This window comes from Nomascus leucogenys, chromosome 19 (genome assembly GCF_006542625.1).
Source record: "Nomascus leucogenys isolate Asia chromosome 19, Asia_NLE_v1, whole genome shotgun sequence".
In the NCBI taxonomy this organism is placed as follows: Eukaryota; Metazoa; Chordata; class Mammalia; order Primates; family Hylobatidae; genus Nomascus; species Nomascus leucogenys.
The window spans coordinates 7,413,182-7,431,435 of record NC_044399.1 but is presented as its reverse complement, the minus strand read 5'-3'; the positions used below and the strand labels follow the sequence as shown (position 1 = coordinate 7,431,435).

Below are 18,254 nucleotides of genomic sequence, written 5' to 3'. Positions count from 1 at the left end.
ATGGGGGACTTTGTGAGATGGAGGACTCTGTGAGATGGAGGGCTCTGTGAGATGGGGGACTCTGTGAGATGGGGGACTCTGTGAGGAGATGGAGGACTGAGATGGAGGACTCTGTGGATGGAGGACTCTGTGAGATGGGGGACTCTGTGAGGAGATGAAGGACTCTGTGAAATGGAGGACTCTGTGAGATGGGGGACTCAATGAGGAGATGGAGGACTGAGATGGAGGACTCTGTGGGATGGGGAACTCTGTGAAATGGGGGACTCTGTGAGGAGATGGAGGTCTCTGTGATATGGAGGACTCCTCTTCCTGCTAGGAGGACTTTCCATCTTCCTTTCTCTTATGCAGAAGGGATGGAGGCCCCTGAAGGGAATTTCTCTTTGGTATTCCACATACTCCATGAGGTGGGGGTTTAAAATGCTCATTTTACCAAACCCTCTCCTGCAGCTTTATGAGACATTAAATATTATCTTTTTTATCAAATGAGAAAATAACATTTTATCTGATTCCACAGATTCACAATCTCCAATTTAGCAGGATGAAAAGAAAAGAAGACATTTCTGTAGCTGGGACCCTAACAGGCAGCTGCCAGCCCCACAGGCTGTTCTTATCCCTGCCCAGTACTACGGATTTGAGAAAGTTCTTCCTACTAAGGATGGGAAGAGCTGCTTAGGATTGGCAGATCCTGCATCTCTTGAGTTATGTACTTTGATGAGGGTTGTTACAAAGCACCACAAATGCATGAGGGACCCTACACAGTGGGGGCAGAAATGCCATCAGCATTGATCTCTGCCTCATTCAGACAGACAGAACTCCCAGCACTTTCGTGTCACTGTGGATAGGGGCGTCAGTTTCAGTGACTCAGTATTTACAAACTGAGAAGGGTTTCAGAGTTACAGATGAAAAATCGTACCATTCTTTCATGAAGTGGGAAATCTGCATAGAATCAATAGATTCTGTCCAAGAGTCAAGTTTGACCCTGACAGGAGCTGGGTGACTGAACAAATTAGCTACCTTCAATTTCCCAATCTGTGCAACAGGAATTCCAATTCCTGATTCCCAGGACAGTGTCAGGTTATCAAAAAGTCACCAACATATTGTCTATCACCTAATAAACAGTAGTGCTGTTTTCACTGTAGTTGAAGATATTTGTCGTTGTTGTCATAATTATCAACACCATCTTCATAACCATGGCCCTGAAACCTATTAACTATAAATTTTAAATAATTTACTCTGTCAGTCAGGAAAATAGAAGACACTCCAGGTATCCCCAGGCTGAATTTTTTTAATGTAACATTTTAATTAAAGTATAGAATTTATTTAAAAGTGCACAAATATTAACAGTTAATTTCAATGAAATTTTACAAACTGAACATGCCATGTAACAAGAATCCAGGCTAAGGAGGTCGACATTAACAAGAAGTCCCCCACCTTCTAATCATTACCTCCCAAAAAGTAGCCACTATTTTGAGTTCTAAAGCCATGGATTTTTTTTCTGATTTTTAACCTTTATGTAAATAGGATTATCCAGTATGTATTCTTTTGTATCCAGGCTATTTTGATTGTGAGTCATCAAAATTATGATTTGTTGGGAAAATGTATAGTTATTTCATTCTCGTTGCTTTATAGTGTCACATGTATGAATACATCACAGCCTATCTATTATATGGATTGATCGATGGGTTGTTTGTAATATGAACTGCTCAAATATTGCTGCTATAAATAGTCGTATGTCTTTTGTAAACTTGTGTGTACATTTCTATTAATATATATGTAGAAGTAGAATTGCTAGGATGTAGGATGGATGGATGTTCAGTTTGAGTAGATAATTTCAGTTTTCCAGTGTTTTCCAACGACATGCAAGCATAGTTGTACCAACTTACTCTTAAAAGTAGGTGAATTCTAGTTGCTCCAAACACAATACTTTGTTTTGTCTGTCTGTCATTTAAATTATAGACTTTCTCTTGTGTATATAGTGGTTTTAATTTGCATTTATCTAATAATTACTTAATTTGAGAAATTTTTAACATGCTTTTGGCTACTTAGATATTCCTTTTTGAGGTACCTACTTTGAGACGTCTGTCTTTTTTATTGATTTGTGTAAATTTTTATATACTCTGGGTAGTCTTCTCAGATACGTGTCATGCAAATATCCTTTCTTATTCTGTGGCTTGACTTCTCCTAATGGTGTCTTTTGATATGCAGAGAATACTAACTTTATTGGAGTTCTATTTATCATTCTGTGTGTTATGACTAGCATTTTTTGTGTCTTGTATAAGGTCTGCCTACCCCAAGGTTATGAAGATGCTCTTGTATGTTTTCTTTAAAACGTTATTGTTTTACTTTTCACATGTAGATCTAACCTCTGTCTGGATTTTGTTTTTATGAGGGAGGGGTCAGGATTTATCCTCCACCTCAACTCTGCGTATCTAACTGACCCAACACCATGCATTAAAAAGATGACTCTTTTGTCGTAGGAAGATTTTAATGCAAGGAAATAAAACCTAGCAAAATTTTGGAAAAGCCAGGGAACAAAGGACAGTGAAGTTATTGCTAAAGTTTTCATCTTGCAACACTACAGCAGGAGCTGTGCAGGAGCTTGCCTGGGAGCTGCTGAGACCACCCCATCTGCTTCCTCCCCACACTGGTCTATGAGTCACCTGTGCTTCTTCCCACCACAGCTGCTGGAGAACATGGCCTCCTAACATGGCCTCCTTCCTTTTCATGGAAGCCTATGGGGAAGGGATTCTAAGAGATGCCGTCCTAGGCTTTGTCTCTGAGACAAAGTGGTAGAGAAGACTCCAGGAGGTGGAGTTGATGCCAAAGTGCAAACATAGTTCACAGAGTCACTGAACATTCTTGCACCTGTGATGCAGAAATTAATTTTGAAGTTGGGTTAGATGGTCTCTAAGAACTTTCTATCTCAAACATTCATTAAAACATTAGATATTATAAATGCTTTCTTTTTTTTTTTTTTTTTTTTTTTTTTTTTTGAGACGGAGTCTCGCTCTGTCACCCAGGCTGGAGTGCAGTGGCGCAATCTCGGCTCACTGCAAGCTCCGCCTCCCGGGTTCACGCCATTCTCCTGCCTCAGCCTCTCCGAGTAGCTGGGACTACAGGCGCCCGCCACCACGCCCGGCTAAATTTTGTATTTTTAGTAGAGACAGGGTTTCACCGTGGTCTCGATCTCCTGACCTCGTGATCCGCCCGCCTCGGCCTCCCAAAGTGCTGGGATTACAAGCGTGAGCCACCGCGCCCGGCCTATAAATGCTTTCTTAATGAATTTTATTCATTCATTGAGGTATTGAACTAGGCCAAAAATATAAAAAGAAAAAGAAGGAAAAGCACTTTTATCAGAGGCACTTCGAATACCACTGAAATAGGAGCATGCAAACAGATGACCCAGTGCAGGAAAATAATGGCTATGGCTGTAAGAATACACCGTGCAGCAGGTTATAGGCAAAGGTGTAGCCAGACCACCTGAGGGACGCTCCTGCAGTGTTACTGGAAGGCTGTGTAGAATCCTGCCTGTAGGAGCAGAGCAGGAATTGGGAGCCCCAGAGAAAGAACAGCAGGTGTACCCAGGGATGCCGTTGTAGTACCTGGGAAAATGTAAACTCAAGCTTTGTTTTCTTTTATCTTGAATTTCTTGAGGAAAACCACAGGTGCCTTCAAGGAAACAGATGGAAGTTGTAATCTGTTTTGTGTAACCAAAGCGTTAGGCAGTGTTTGTATGGCATTGGGCAAGTTACTTCCTCTCTGTACTATGATCTCTTCTCTCAGTTAAATCTCCAGGATTCTTCCTGCATCTTGCAGTTTGGGCTCTGGAGGGTTCTTGAGTTTGCTCTTCCTCTGCACTGTATTTGCAATTGCAAAAATTCAGGCATGCCGGGCTTACAAGTTAGAGACAAATGGCATCTAAACTCGCTTTCTCTTCTCTACAGGTTTCTTTCCAGAATCTTTGGACAATAGGTGGAGTGATGGCAGAAAGGGGAAGAATGGACATGGTGGGTGTCAGCCAATCACAGCATATTCAATGATTCCACATGGATTGGAGAGCACTGAATCATGAGGAGGCTGGCAAAAGGGCCCTCTCCTCATGAGGTCTGGTTAATATCAGGAATTATTGCCTCAAACGCTGCAGGTGTGGATCGATCTCTTTCAGTCCCAGTAAATGGGGCTGCAACCGCCTTTGACAACCTCAAAGCTGCACAGTGCTCATGCCCTGGGGCAGACAATGATGTGGGGGAGTTGCTGATTTTAGGATAGAAAATTACAATGCTTATATAGTAAACAGCACCTGGAAGTTTACTAATGATTTTTACAATTAACAGCAGCAGTGCGGTCTGATTATTCATGCGTGCTTTCTATGAAAGAAAAGAAAGGAAGCAGATGTTGAAAAAAGTCACATGGCTTAGATTTTATTGGGAGGGGAGATGCGGTGGTGAAAGAAGGATTTATGAGTAGGAGCAAGAGGAAGGAAAGAGTATGAGGTAGAGAATTCTTACTGTTATTTTCTTCAGGCTGTAATATGCAAATCACGCTCTTTCAAATTTCAAAATTAACCTCAAGGTATGTTCTATATCATAAGAACTCTTTTCTACAGCACGTATGTTTAAAAGCTTATATATTTTGCGGTAGCTAGGCAATTTTATAAGTGCATTAGGTATCAATAAAACATATATGATTGGGCATTTTAAAAGTCTTTTTCTTTTTTTTTTTTGAAGCAGAGTCTTGCTCTGTTGCCCACACTGGAGTGCAGTGACGCAATCTCGGCTCACTGCAACCTACACCTGCCAGGTTCAAGAGATTTTTGTGCCTCAGCCTCCTGAGTAGCTGGGACTACAGGCACCAGCCACCACACACAGTTTTGTTTGTTTGTTTGTATTTTTAGTAGAGATGGGGTTTTGCCACGATGGCCAGGCTGGTCTTGAACTCCTGGCCTCAAGTGATTCACCTGCCCCAGCCTCCCAAAGGACTGGAATTACAGGCATGAGCCACCATGCCCAGCAGTTCCCTGTAGTCTTTAAATGTACCAACATTTTCTTGGTTGTTGAAAAATCTAATATTTTTTACATACAGTAATTAACCAATTATTGGTGGGGAATTTGTATTATTTTAGATACAAGAAATGTGCTTGAATAGATTTTTGCTTCTGTTAAATTTTTCATTAGGTAAAATTCTAAATGATGGGATCACCTGGTCACAGGAAAAGAGCAACAACAATCAAAGAAGGCTCTGGTTTCTTTTTATGCTATTGGACTGGAAAGTGCTCTCAGGAGCTGCTGCATGCTAAATGCAGCCCAGTCTCACCAATATCAGAGTGGGGGTCTCTGTGTGTTCGCATGCACATATATGTGTGCATGCAAATTTTTCTATCTATGCCTAGTATCACAAGATGGTTTTAAACCTATTATTTATTAGATTATTGGCCAAGAAAAATTTTTCTGTTTTTAAATTTATTGAATTTTCTCCCATGTATCAAGGGACCTTTCATATTTGCCTCATTTATCTACCATTGGAATCTTAACATTTTATTGAAAATTTCCTCAGGCAGTAAGTTCTGCGAGGGCAAAGATGTATCTATATATACACAGAGATGAAGAGTGACTTGCCCCTCTTTTTGTCTCTCTTTCCCTCCCTTTATCTTTCTTTCTTCTTTCTTTCTTTCTTTCTTTCTTTCTTTCTTTCTTTCTTCTTTCTTCTTTCTTCCTTTCTTTCTTCTTTCTTCCTTTCTCTTTTTTCCCTTCCTTCCTTCTCTCCTTTCTTTTTTCTTCTTTTCTTCTTTCTTTCTTTCTTCCTTCCTTCCTTCCTTATTTATTTCCTTCTTTTTTCTTCCTCTCTTTCTTTCTTCCTTCCTTCCTTCCTTATTTCCTTCTTTTTTCTTCCTCTCTTTCTTTCTTCCTCTTTCTTTCTTTCTTTCTTTCTTTCTTCCTCTTTCTTTCTTTCTTTTCTTTTTTCTCCTTCCTTCCTTCCTTCCTTCCTTCCTTCCTTCCTCCCTTCCTCTTTTCTTCTTTGCTTCTTTCCTTTCCTTTTCTCTCCTCCTCTTTCTCCTCCTCCTTTCTCTCTCTCTTTCTCTTCACTCTCCACTCTTTCTTCAATGTTTCTGTTGCTGAGGACCTCAGTAGACGACAATGGCTGTATTTGAGATTCCTAATTAACAAACCAATATGGTTTAATTTTTCTTTAAATCTAGGTTCAACCTGGATCAGAAGCCAAGACCAATGCTGCACTTCAAAGGGATGACCAATAGTTCTGTGTTCCTGACCTATCTTACAATCTTTCTTTTCTATCCACAGGGGACCGTTTGGCTGATCACATCACTCTACACTTGAACTTCTGCCACATTTGTGCACCCACATTAAAGACAAAAGTATGTATGAGAAATAGAGCCACTCAGAGCCCGTCTGCTACACACAATTTCAGTACCAGGACAAACAGCATGGTGACAATGGCTAATCACTGCCATTTACCTTTATTTCTTCCTTAAAAGTTGAGACACATTAAGTCAGTGTTTACCTACATGCTATATCTCAGACTTGTCCCCAAGAAAGCTCAGTGGAGATTTTGTAGGTAAAGAGAGAAAATAATGTCTTGTATGTCTTTAGCAACATACGCACAATGCTTCTTAGTACTGTGGGCAGTTAAATGCATCTAGGAGTCTCAGTTCTTCATCTATAGGTTGTGGATGGTATAAAACACCTCACAAAATTCTTGGGTAGTTGGTCAGGCTGGTCTCGAACTCCTGACATCGTGATCCGCCTGCCTCGGTCTCCCAAAGTGCTGGGATTACAGGCATGAGCCACCGCACCCGGCCAGTAGTAGAGTTCTTAAACCAACATCCCCCAAGGGTCTAAACACAGGCTCTACTAAGTTCTACTTCACCTACTGAATTTCCCAGGTGATGGGGGAAGCGCTGTCTTTGTTCATTCAGAGGAGTTAACATCTGGATATTCATAGGCACATACTTTTATCCCTCCCAAAATGTCAAAGCTTTTACAAATACAAAGATGATATTTAGAAATTGGTCTCCAGCCTTTTTGGACTTGGCTTCTCACTTGAGATAGAATCAGAAGATTCTGGAGATATTTTCTAATTGACATGAAATGCCTTTCTCATTTTCACTGTCCTCAATCCTGTAGGTTATAAATCTAAGCACTTCCTGTAGACAAATGCATTGACTTCTTCCAGCAGGCTTCCAAAGTGAGCATTCATTTCTGACATCCATATATACTAAGTTTCACTGGATTTTACCAGATTATCAAGAACACAGGAACAGTATGCACAAACAAAGGGACCGGCTGATATCATGATAGGACATTTTCTATTTGGTTCAAATTGGCTTGTTAAACCCTGCTTCAGTCTTATCAGGTAATGGACAGTGCTTACTTCTGAGCTGACAAACAAAATGTTTCTCTTTAATCTCTCAGGTTGGGGAGATAATGGAGAGGGAAGACAGCAATATGGGATTGGCTGGAAAGATGACAGACTGCATATGCACGTCAAATAAATTCTGAACGCAGCCGTCTATTCCCAAGGTAACTTAACTCCACCAGATATCATCTCACTGCTATCTGTCAATGATTACTCTGTCTAGTTTTAATATTGAAAGCAAGTTTTCACCTTCAGCAAAGCCATGCAATGTGACCAGCATGTGATCTAAGAATTCAAGGCTGTACCAGCTGTTCTGTAGACACCGAGTCCCACCAACCATGTTAGGAAGAGTGGGCCTTGGATTGATATGGCTGCCAGCTCACCAATCCCTCCAAATGTTCTTCATGCTACTTCTTTCTAGGAATCTCTATTCCAGGCCCTTCATTCTGATCATCACCACCTGCATCTTGTATCCTGGATTCTTTTATTTTAAGAATTTTAAATAGTGCACTAGAGGTTGTAGAAGAGATACTTAAGATATGGGTGTCTTCACTCTATTCTTGAGAGGCCGTGCATGATACATGGAGGTCAATGACATCAGAACTTTATAAAGCCTGACATAAAGATTGTGGGGAGCCCTTAGCAGAAGAGAAGGTCATTGAGTCCCCATGGCTGAAGCAGAAGGTGGAAGAGGAACTGGATAGCAGCCTGGAGCTGGAGAGAATCATCACCCACAGCCAGGGAGGGGTGGACTTGTTTTGTGTTGGTTGTTTAGTTTTGCTTTTATTCTCATGCTTCCCTGAATGGATCTCTGTCAGTGCTTTAACATCAACAGAGTAAGAATAAAACATGGGTCAGCCCTGTCTCAGCCCAAAGTGGGTGGGTGACATTAACTTGGAACTAGAGCACAGCATGGGTGGAGTCCTCAGCAAATGGTACAGCAGACTTGGCCAGCCTGACAGAGCCCCTGAGCCCCCTCCACCAAGTGGGACATGTAATGACAGAGGGGTTGATAACCATGGGGACAGAGCAGTGCCTGGAAAGGAAATCCTAGAAAGTCCCATGGTGGGGAGAAGGCAGTAAGGAGAGTCCAGAACCTAGAATGTAACACTGGGAACTCTGTTCCCTGGAACAGCCCCAAACTTTCCTGGAGGAAAATAAACTAAAGGCATGCTTTTACTCCATCATCCAGCACACATTGTAAACAAAGCAGCTAGTAGTCCCATGAGAATAAAAGATGACCTCACAGGAAATCCCTCTGGCCAAAGCACTACGAGAACCACTGAATAAACAGAAATATCAATACTTGAGGAATCAAAACTAACAGAATGTTATAGAATAAGAATATAAAATATGTATATTGTCTTCTGAAGGTTCACTGACAAATCATCTTGCAAAATGCAGGTTAATTGGAGATAAGACATACAAATTTACTTAATGCATATACACAGTAGCCTTCAGAATGAAGATGCAAAGATATAGAGGAAATTGTCAGTTTTTATGCTTAGGTTCAGCAAAGTATGCACAGCTGTATAGAAATATGATTGGACCAAAAGTATATGATCTAATGCTAATAGGCAGAGTGGGGACACCCAGCAAGCCCTGTCTATCTGGACTCTTCTTAGCCTCTCTGAGCCTGCATTCTTTCCTTCTGAGTATTGGGCAGGACCCTCTCTGGAATGGGGTGGTATTAGTCCATTCTCACACTGCTATGAAGAAATAGCTGAGACTACCTAACTTATAAAGAAAAGAGGCTTAATTGACTCACAGTTCCACATGGCTGGGGAGGCCTCAGGGAACTTACAATCATGGCAGCAGTCACCTCTTCACAGGGTGGCAGGAGAGAGAATGAGTGCTGAGAGAAAGGGGAAGCCCCTTATAAAACTATCATATCTCGTGAGAAATCACTCACTATCATGAGAATAGCATGGGGGAAACTGACCGCATGATTCAATTATATCCATCTGGTCCTGCCCTTGACATGTGGGGATTAATACAATGCAAGGACAGATTTGGGTGGGGACACAGAGCCAAACCATATTAGGGGTCTTATGATCTACAGTCAAACAAGGTAGGTCAGATAATTTCTCTGTGGCCAGTTTTTACACAAAAAGGCAGAGACAACACTTACGTAATATTTCCAGGTTTTATGATTGACTTAGGGACAGAGGGGCTTTGGTTTCTATGATCTGCCTTGGGAAAGAGAGATTTTCATTTCTATGGCTGGCCAAGGACTGAGAGACAGAAGGTCAGGAGAAAGAGAAAAACTTTCACTGCTGAGGCTGCTGCTGAGGCCTTCTTTTTGGAGTGTTGTTTTTCTGAGCTCTAAATGTGTGTATGTGTGTGTATATATATATATACACGTATACAGCTATCCTCAGAATAAAAAAGATATTGAAAACAAGAACAAGCATACATGAAGTCTTTGGGCATGACAAATGAAATTGATGAAATAAAGGGCTTAATGAATGGATTTTTACAGATGAATAGATAATAGATACAGCTGAAGAATCAATTTGTAAGTTGAATTTAAATAATGTCTTCCAGAATACATTCCAAAGCAATAAAGTAATATGATGATTGAGGAAAAAATTTAAAAGATATGGAAGATAGAAGCACTAACATTAATTTAATAAAAGTTCCAAAGGGGTCAGGCATGGGGGCTCACGCTTATAATCCCAGCACTTTGGGAGGCCAAGGCGGGCAGATCACCTGAGGCCCAGAATTTGAGACCAGCCTGGCCAAAGTGGCGATACCCCATCTCTACTAAAAATTTAAAAATTAGCCGGGTGTGGTGGCACATGCCTGTATTACAAGCTACTTGGGAGGCTGAGGCAAAATAATCACTTGAACCCGGGAGGCGGAGGTTTCAGTGAGCCAATATCGGGCCATTGCACTTCAGCCTGGGTGACAGAGCGAGACTCTGTCTCAAAAAAAAATCATAAAAATTTTAAAAAGTTCCAAAGGCAAGAAATTAAAAGAAGGAAATATTGTCATATGTATTAGAATGTTTTCTATTATTTTTCACTTTTCATAGTGAGTATTTATTTGCTTATTTTCTTTTAGCATCTAGTTTGTCTATATCTTACTTTCGTACAAGTAAAAAAATCTTTGCTTTAAAAAAAAAGCACACAAAAACACACACCAGATGATTAACAAATCCTTCAGCCCATGAAATGGAAATACTAAAATGTCAGCTAGATTTCTGACAAAAATTATCCCGAAGTTAGAGAGAAGATGGTAATAGATAAAATGGACTATGAAAATTGGAAAATGATAGTAAATTAAGCAAATTACTAAACTTAACATATAGTAACACTGTAAGAACTATCTGCCAATAAAATGGAAATCTCATTGATAATAGATGGATTTCTGATATGCCAAATTCAGTATATATGCGTGTATGTATATATGTATGCTCAATACAAATTTATTTATATATGTATATATACACACATAAATATGTGTATATATGTACAGACTGGTAACCATGAAAGAAAATTAAATATTAATGATATAATTTTCTATAGGTAGCTATGTAATTTTAAACTTCCAGGAAACAGGTAATCCCTAACTGATGGAACTTGTCCCATACAATATAAAAAGTGAAGTCATCTCAAAACACTTCATGAGGCCTCACACTTTATAAGATTGATTCTAAAATTGGACGAAGATATTATAAGAGCAAAAAAAATCAGTTTTACTTATATATGTAGATTTAAGATCCTAAATAAAAATTAATTTACTAATTTAATGACAGCATGAAAAATAGTATCTCATGATCAAGCAGCATTCATAACAGAGATTCAAGGACAGTTCAGCCTCAGAAAATATAATTATTCAATATATCATACAATGAAAAGTAGAAAAATTCCAAATAATTATCTTAATGGAAATGGATACAGAAAAAAGCATAAGACAACTTCAATACCAATTTATCATTTTTAAAAAACCAGTGCCATTAGAATACTAGAAAGGGAAGATAGATCTTGTAGTTTGTTGAAAGTTATTTATCAAAACCCTACATCCAATATTATATTGAACTGGCAAATTTTAATCACATTCTCTTTAGGCACATGATAATGAAAACAACCATTATATGTGTAAGTGTTCAACATCTGTTCTGTGAATGGCAGTCAACTGAATGAGTCAAAGCATTAAGAAAAGAAAAAGAAATGCACATAGAGACTATAAGAGCAGTGACGTCGTCATTAGTTGCACATAATGTGATTATTTCAACAGAAATTATCAAGAGGGGATGGGTAATCCAGAGGAGCCATTACTACTATCATGAGGTTTAGTGAGATTGCCAGAGAGATAACCAATAAGTAAAAACCATCAGTGTTCTTCCACACTAGCTAGAAATTTGACCACCAGAAAATGTTAGACAAAATGGCAATAGAAATACCATTTATAATAGCAACAAAAATACGGTATTTAAGAATAATAAAACAACAATATAAAACACCTTTATTAGAATAAAACACACTCTAAGAACAAAAAAAGGAGCTCTGTACAAGAGTTGACTGATTGGATGAGTTAACTTCAGCACTTTGAATTTGCCTTTGAGTCTCCGTGGTTTCTGAGGCGGAATCAGCTTTGAGTCTTATTGAGGATCCTCATAGGTGATGAGTTCTCCAGACCTAAGGCTTTGAAGCAGCTCCAATCCTGTTCTGCCTCCTGCCAGGTTTTCATTATGAGTGTGGGATGTTAGTTTTAAGGCCCCTGCAGAGATGGAGAAAGAAGGAAGGCAACCGGGCAAGTTCAAATCCCTCAAAGCTTGCTGTTCTTACTGAGATTCTGTCACTTTTCTTGAATAAATGCAACCTGAATTGCTTCAAGTCTCTGGCTAATTTCCAGAGTTCTGAAAAGGTTGATTCAGAACATTTTTCCCCAGAGTTTTGTTTCCATAGAGAAAGGAATTCTCAAAAGTCCTCACTTTGCCATTTTTGCTGCTGCTACCTGTTGGATGAGTTAATTTTATGAATAATCAGTTTTGCTAAAATCCATTAATCAATTCAATACAATTCTAAGCAATTTCTCAGTAACAGGTTTTGGCAAATTGGAAAACCAATTCAAAATACATTCAATAGTTAAGAAACTTTGGAAATGAAGAAAAGAGATGGGGGAATAGCCCTACCAGATAATAGGACATGTTTCCAAACATTTGTCAAACAAATAGTATTTTAGAACAGAAATTGGCATACAAGCCAGGAACAGGTGGAGAAACCTGCAAACTTGATGTGTAGTGAAGTAGTGAAAGCACAGAGGCTCAGCAAATGTATTGGGAAACCTGGGTCTAAAGTTTGAAAATTAAAAGTAGGTCCCCAACTCATAACACCTCTAAAATCAACTCCAAATGGAACAAAATCCTAAATGTAAAATGTAAAGATATAAAACTTATGAAAATAGGAAGAACATCACTGAGATGAGGGAAGACTATCAGTAGGATTTCAAAAGCACAAACCAAAAAGGAAAACTTAATAAAGTGATAAATGTAAATAAAGGATAGCTGTAAATATGATTACCTCTAAATTAAAAATATATATTTAACCAAGAATGTCAGAGACAAACATGGAAGAAGGGATACTAATGAAAGACAGTTATAAAATCTTAAATTTTCAGGCCAGGCGTGGTGGCTCAAGCCTGTAATCCCAGCACTTTGGGAGGCCGAGGCAGGCGGATCATGAGGTTAGGAGATCGAGACCATCCTGGCCAATATGGTGAAACCCCGTCTCTATTAAAAATACAAAAAAATTAGCCAGGCGTGTTGGTGGGTGCCTGTAGTCCCAGCTATTTGGGAGGCTGAGGCAGGAGAATGGCGTGAACCCAGGAGGTGGAGTTTGCAGTGAGCCAAGATGTGCCACTGCACTCCAGCCTGGGGGACAGAGCAAGACTCCATCTCAAAAAAAAAAAAAAAATCTTAAATTTTCAAAAAAATTCACATCTAGAATACATAGGAGCTCACATAAATCAGGAAGGAAAGGAAAACACAACAGAAAAATGGGCAATGAGTATGAACAGTCAATTTATAGACCTTGAAATATTAGTGATTAATAAATATGTAAAAGAAACGCAAATTCATGAGCAATGAGAAGGATACTGATTTTGAAAAGCACATGAGGTCATTTATTATAGCTTCGTGTAAGGTAGACATCATGACATGTGTAATATGAGATGCTATTCAATGACCTGAGTATGTAAAAATTGAAAAAACATAACATTGTATCAAAAGCTTTTAAAAGACTTTTATTTTATGTTTAGGGTGAACACAAGTCTTAGTTTGGCAAGGATCATCCCAGTTTTTGACTGTTATCTCAGAGTGAATATTACTAGGTGCCCATTTCACTCTCAACATTCCCTGGAAAATCAGTTATATGCCCACTGTACTTGCTGCACAAGACCATTAATTTAAATTTAAAAACACAAAGCCTTCGCACTCATTTTCCAAAGAATACATTGGTTTTATGTACATAAGGCCCAAAGACAAACAAATGGACAAAAAGTATGTGTCAGGGTGGAGGGGAGGGTGCAAGGGATATTTAAGAATAACATAAGGAATCTGGGACTTGGCACTCAGGTTAGAATTTAGGAATTTCCTACGACCCCTCCTTTCCACAGTCAACAATTAATTTCCAGATTATGTAAGGGCCACCCATGCTTTCCTGGATAAACCTGAGAAAAGCAATGCTTTTGGAGAACAAAATGGAGTCCTTCTCAGAGGAGTCAAATAAATCCCTCTGTAATGGTATGCAGCCTGTGTCTAGGATGCAAACCAATCTCAGACGTTAATCAGAAGTCTCAGCTGTATAAACCAAAGTTACAGGATGTTAAACTCAGGAAATCTCATTTTACACTAAACAAACAAGGAAAGGGGGTCTAATTGGGCTCCTCTGCAATCAGATCCTATTGCCTTCTTGGGCTCACCAAGCTGTGCTGAGGGATGGTCTGGGGGAGCTCATGCAGCCTTGGGCCGTATGTCTCTTCCTTTACAGGTTTGGACAAAACAAAGGAACGAATGTGGAACAGAAGTTTCAAAAAGACCTCTGTGGAAAGATAAAGCTCTCAGAGGTATCAACCTCATATGAAAGGGTCTTTTAAAAGGTCATTTTATTAAAGCTATGGAGAAGAAATAACCTTTGGAAATGGCAGTTTTTCATTAGATGGAATATTTATTTTCCCTTGATTTTATACAGTCTACAGTGTACTTTGATTCCTTAACTTATTTAATTGTCAGAACAGCCCTATGAGATAAGTAGGATTAGCATTTCCACCCTTGTAGGAGAGCTGGTATGTCAACCCTTGTCTCTTGGACATGAAAATCCATGTTCCTAATTATTATATCAGGATTTGGTCAGGAACACAGGAGCAACTCCAAGTATTGTAAGTAAGGGAAAGTGAGCCTCAAATCTTTTATCAAAAAATAGAAGAGAAAATAAAGAAGCACAAATTACAAGCAAATACCTTGTTAAATGGGATCTTTGTAAACATTGCATCACCTCCTCTATCTTTGCAGGTGTCTGGTCTTTTGCAATAGACTGCAGGAGGGGCAACCTTGTGTTCTCTATATTGTGCCTTTTCCTAGGATCTCAAAAAACTACGTTTCCCAGCCTTCCTTGCAGTTAGGTTGGGCCCATATAACTCAGTTCTGTTCAGTGGAATGAGAGGGGAAATGATGTCTATCACTTTCAGGCCTGTACTTCCTCTACCATCTTTTTCTTCTACCACTGAACCCTTGGATTCCAGATTTTCCAGATGCCATGGCTACAAGATGGAGGAGAGCCACTTGACCTGTAGGGACTTTGAGTGAAAATAAATAAACCTTTATTGTGTTAAGCCATGCAGATATGGTAGTTGTTATAGCAGCTAGCTGGTGTTAATTACCCTCTTAAAGGGATGCCAAGACATTGGTATATTTTATCTTGCTTAAGAACAATAGACAGCTGTCAGTCTATTTCCTCTGCTTCCCATAAATAGGAAGAAATCAACACCTGGTAATATTATTGGGTTCCTGACTAGCTTATGGAGGCCTTGTGGGCAGGGATGTTGTAAAACTTCATTTCGTAGCCTTCTTTTCTTCTATTAGGTTGGTGCAAAAGTGATTGCTGTTTTACCTTCGGCAAAAACCGCAATTACTTTTGCACCAACCTAATAGGCTAGTACCTGACACATTGAGGGTAGGCAGTAAACGAATCTACAGGGACTAATGAATGATTTGATGAGCCATGATTTTGATGTATTATCATTCAATGCAGACTGAAAGTTTTTAATTATTTGAATGGTAAATAAGACAACTTGTTGTTTTGCTAAAAAATGATAAGCAACTAAAAGGACTATAATCTCACTTGCACTAAAAATGTAAGCTTATTTGAGTTTTATTACGTTTAACATTTTTCTTATTGATTACCACAATAATGAGGAATCATTTGTGCCAATCAAAATCAGTATGGCCTCCACGCACAGGGAGCTCTGATCACTGGCTATACTTCTGATAAATCTGAGACGCTCTGTGCTCAGCAATGCTCAAGGTTCTGTCAACACGAATATCTCCTTACCCCATGGAACCAAAGGAAACCAATGATGTTCCTGACATCTACAAGAGTGCCTCTGAAATGGGTTAACTTTAAAAAATTTTAAATACGTGTCTTGTCTTTTATAATTCAATTGGTGTTTGGATTTAAAGTTAATTATCTGGGCCGGGCGCGGTGGCTCACGCTTGTAATCCCAGCACTTTGGGAGGCCGAGGCGGGCGGATCACGAGGTCAGGAGATCGAGACCACGGTGAAACCCCGTCTCTACTAAAAATAATAAAAAAAAATTAGCTGGGCGTGGTGGCGAGCGCCTGTAGTCCCAGCTACTCGGAGAGGCTGAGACAGGAGAATGGCGTGAACCCGGGAGGCGGAGCTTGCAGTGAGCCGAGATTGCACCACTACACTCCAGCCTGGGTGACAGAGAGAGACTCCGTCTCAAAAAAAAAAAGTTAATTATCTGATTTCCTAAACTAACTTCTCTGTGCATTTTTCTCCCTCTGATTTTGAACATTCCTAAAGATTGGTTGGCCTACAGTATCTAACTGGTCTATAATGTAAGTTGGAAGGCTGTGATGCAAAATGGAACTGGAGTGGCTTAATCCCTCCTCTTAGTGACCTAAGCTATTTAGAGGACATGAAGAAATGCTTGAAACGCTTTTAATTAACCAAATAGCTGTTGGAAAGCCATGTAGCCCACTGCCTGCCAGAAGCTGTCATAGCTCAACTATTTCAGGGTTTCTTTCACACAAACAAGACTGATTAAAAGCGACCAAAGTTATGTAATTGCCATTGTCTTGTTCATAACTATAAAGGTTTTCTCAGAGAAGCCACTGAGTCTGCTCATTTCCACAGTTATTGGCTGCTTCTCCCTGGCCGTGGAGATTCAGCCCCTAACTGGTGTCTGGAAGGAACAGTCAGGAAAGCTTCTGCTGAATGATGTGTGCTGTGTGCCGTGTTCTATGTGCCTCGTGCTGGGTTCTGTGTGCTCCTGCTACACTGGCAGGCAGGGAGGTGATAGTAGGGAGGAGATGGGCCTGGGGTAAGGAGGAGGCTGAAGGAGAAATGGCCAAGTGGGTACATTCATTATCTGCCCTTCTGGAGCAATCGTGGACTCTAAGAAGAAATTATTAAGGAGCAGGCATTTGACTGTCATTTGAGTCTCATTTGTACTTTTAAAAATGATTATGAATAGTAATAATGAAAAATAGAAATGTTTAGGAATATAATAGTGCTAAAGACTGTCCATTCAATCTTGTCCTTTTAGATATTTGTAACCCCAATGACCTGCTGCTGATGGACAATCAAACCACAGCGACTAGGAAATCATTTCATCATTCCGTAAAGATCTGCTGAGCCCCTCTAGGTGCTGAGGACTGTGGAAAGAGGCTACGGGCAGGGGAGATGGTCTTTGCCCTTAATTGCTCAAGAATGAAGTGGGTGCAATCCTGGAACTCACAGTTGTGCGGGGGCAGTTTTCAGATATGACAGGCCTGCTTTCCTGAGGTATGACTCAGCCCAGAATAAATATTTGTGCTGCATCTAAGGGTTTTACCATTAGAAGTTCTGTTCATTGTTTTCACTGATGCCCAAATGACCAAAAGTGAATATAAGGGTTTGACTTGTCTTTTATTAAATCCAGATTTGCCTTTCCAACCAAATAATAGAGGCTTGAAGCTAGTATAATGTTTAGGTGAATATAAAACATGGAACTACCACAGGCAATGACATCTAGTCCTGAGAGTTTGTATTTATCAAAGCTTTGAGCCCAAAAGGGAAAAGGAATCAGAAGTCTCCCACCAGCAAAAATCTGGTGCTGTCTCCTGAGCACTTCTGGCTACACTGCACCTTCCTAGGTGAGAAATGCTCTTTCTCTCCATGGGGCTGGGTACCACTCTCCATGTCTTGAAGGCTTCTCTCCCTAAAGTTTGACAATGGAGAAGGGCACAGCCTCTTGTTCCTCCAAACATTGGTCCACATGTCTTTTGGGTTTTAAAGATTGAAGCACAGTATTTAGGGCCACTGAGTTTGGATTTGAATCATATCATATTTCCATCACCATGGCTGTGTGGCTTTAGGACCTGTGTACTCTTTTAGACATTCCGCTTTAGCTTTCTCATCCTTAAAAGCAAAAATAAAGCCATTCAAAGGAGAGCACTCGGCATGCCATCTCATGAAGATCACACACTCTGTAAAGAAACTCTCCCTTCTTCCTGCCACCCTGTGCCAAAACTGCGTCTTTTAGAAGAGGGTTGAGGATTTACACTCTGCTACATGCTTTATGTGGATTGTTGCTTTACTATAAAGTTATAAAATAGGTGCTTTTAATATTCAGAATATGGATGAGAAAGC

At 39.8% G+C, this 18,254-nt stretch overlaps 1 long non-coding RNA gene across 1 annotated transcript; it reads left to right on the top strand.

Moving 5' to 3' along the window:
• Positions 1 to 4,094: 4,094 nt before the first annotated feature.
• LOC105737908 lies at positions 4,095 to 17,465 on the top strand. The gene is made up of 6 exons (XR_001113601.1): positions 4,095 to 4,144; positions 6,197 to 6,373; positions 7,431 to 7,538; positions 14,370 to 14,445; positions 16,425 to 16,459; positions 17,170 to 17,465. It is a non-coding gene; the product is annotated as an uncharacterized LOC105737908 (long non-coding RNA).
• The last annotated feature ends 789 nt before the right edge of the window (positions 17,466 to 18,254 follow it).